Source organism: Stomoxys calcitrans, chromosome 4, assembly GCF_963082655.1.
Source record: "Stomoxys calcitrans chromosome 4, idStoCalc2.1, whole genome shotgun sequence".
NCBI lineage: Eukaryota > Metazoa > Arthropoda > Insecta > Diptera > Muscidae > Stomoxys > Stomoxys calcitrans.
In genome coordinates this window covers 23,476,508-23,478,722 of record NC_081555.1, presented here as the reverse complement: position 1 = coordinate 23,478,722, position 2,215 = coordinate 23,476,508, and positions in this window count along the sequence as shown.

Here is a 2,215-nt window from a genome sequence, read left to right as displayed (position 1 = left end):
TACCTAAGGTTTCAAAAAAGAATCTTTGCAAAGTTTCATCTCAATATCTCTATTTTTTAAGACTGTAGCGTGATTTCAACAGACAGATGGACGGACATTGCTAGATCGTCTTAGATTTTTACAACGATCAATAAAAGTCAATAAACTTGGTTAACCCGAAGCCTTTCGGGTCGACGCAGTCCGAGTTTAGGGGGCGGGCAACGAATGCGCATACAACATTGTGGAACAGCGAAACGGTCGGTAGGACGTCGAAAATCCTATGGGGGGATCCAGATCGTAAGAAGACGAGACTATTACTGAAAGGAAGCAAAAAGGAGGTCAGTATAGCTTTTGGTATCATAACGGGACACATAGGACTACGAGCTCACTTATGTAAAATCGGTGCGGCAAGTGATAGCATGTGTAGGGCATGCGAGGAAGATGATGGGAAATTGGAGCACTTCCTTTGTCATTGCCCGGCTTTCGCGTCCAACAGATACCGGTACTTAGGTAGAGACACAATATCAGAAACAACTTAGGGGAGTGGCATTGAAAACAATTAAGGATTTTGTGAGTAGCACGGAATTCCTAACTTAAAATTTTCTTTTTAGAGGTTACTTTATAATTTTTAGAGCGCATAACAAGCCGATGACTGGCTTAAGTGTATGTCCGTAGTGGCATGGGGCGGATTAATATCCCCACCTTCTTTTCAACCTAACCTAACCTAACCTACGACGATCAAGTATATATATACTTTATAGGATCGGAAATGGATATTTCGTTGCAAACGGAATGACTAAGTGAATATACCCCCTATGGTGGTGGGTATAAACATTTTTTTTTGGGACACTCTAATATACATTTGTACCTTATCGAATCGCCCATAAATATTTCGGAATCACTAGATTAGCATACCTCACATCCTTTGGTGGTGTTTACGAAAAGATTTATTGCATACTGATATGTTTCCGCAATCTTTTGTGGTTAACTGGAAGTCTAGGTAGGTGTCTTGGTTTTCCACATATTCGAGCATGATGGATGACTTTATTATTAATCATAGTTGTGGTTGCCTAAAGGAGTATTATGGTATACATGGGAATAACCGTTTCATTTTTGTTCCCTTTTTAGTGGCTTTATACATTTTTGGTATCAATTCCTTTGCCAGGAAAAGCAAATAGAGAAAAATGTTAGCAAAATGTATACCTTAGGGTAGAGCGAGTTACCTCTTTAAAACTGTAAACCATTGCAAATGATTAAAGCCAGAAAGAGACTGGTATATGGTCTCTTTTTAAGAAACTTTCATAAAAAACTAAGATCCTTTAAAACAAGCCATTTATTGACAGGAAGAGCTATTAAAAATAGTTTACGAGTTGACGAAGCCTCTCCAAAAATGCTTAAGGGAACTCTTAAGGCTGCTACTTTATTAAATCCACATTCTTCAAGCATATGCCAAAGAATGTGTATGTGTATGTTTAATTAGATTATGCACATACATGTGAAAAGAGTGTTTGTCTATTTCACGTGTTAGTCAAAGTGTTGTTAGGTATAGACATCTACATCACTCTAACAAGCCATCTTGAAGCAACTTTTGCAAAAAAAAAAAAAAAACGGAAATCAAACATGTGCACAAAAATATCATGCCATTACACATTCCTTAGAGAATTTATGTAAAGAAATCTTCAGTATTACAAGATTGCACGCTTACTTGTATTTGTGTGGGTTTGCCATGCGGTGAATATTCTTGCAGGTCCTTGCCATGTTTACTTACCTGGCCATGGTTAGATTAGATAGGTTAAGTAATTTATTTAAGGCGAAAAGTGTTTGCAGTGAAGTGTTAGCAGTATGAAGGTGTGAGACAGCTAGAGGTGTGTGGTGGGATATTTCATCAAGTCTGTCTTGTTAACAACTTTGCATATGTTTTCAAGGGTCCTTTTCATTCCATACACATACGCCCGGAGAAAAGTGTTGAGCACTTCTTTGTACTCATGTGCCATTTGGTTGTTGGATTGCTTGACTAGCTATTTTGTCTGCTAGCTATTTTTTCTGTTGGTTTGTTTGCTTTTCCTTTGACTCTTTACATTGATGTCGAGTTTCCACTTTACATGGTATTAAGCTGGAATCTTTGTGTGAAAGTGTTTGTATAAATGAGATTCTGTTTGAAGATGGTGTAATCTTTGATGCATGTTGTGTGTGTGGAGTTATTAGTTGTGAGAAAATCTTGACTTTTGATAGAACA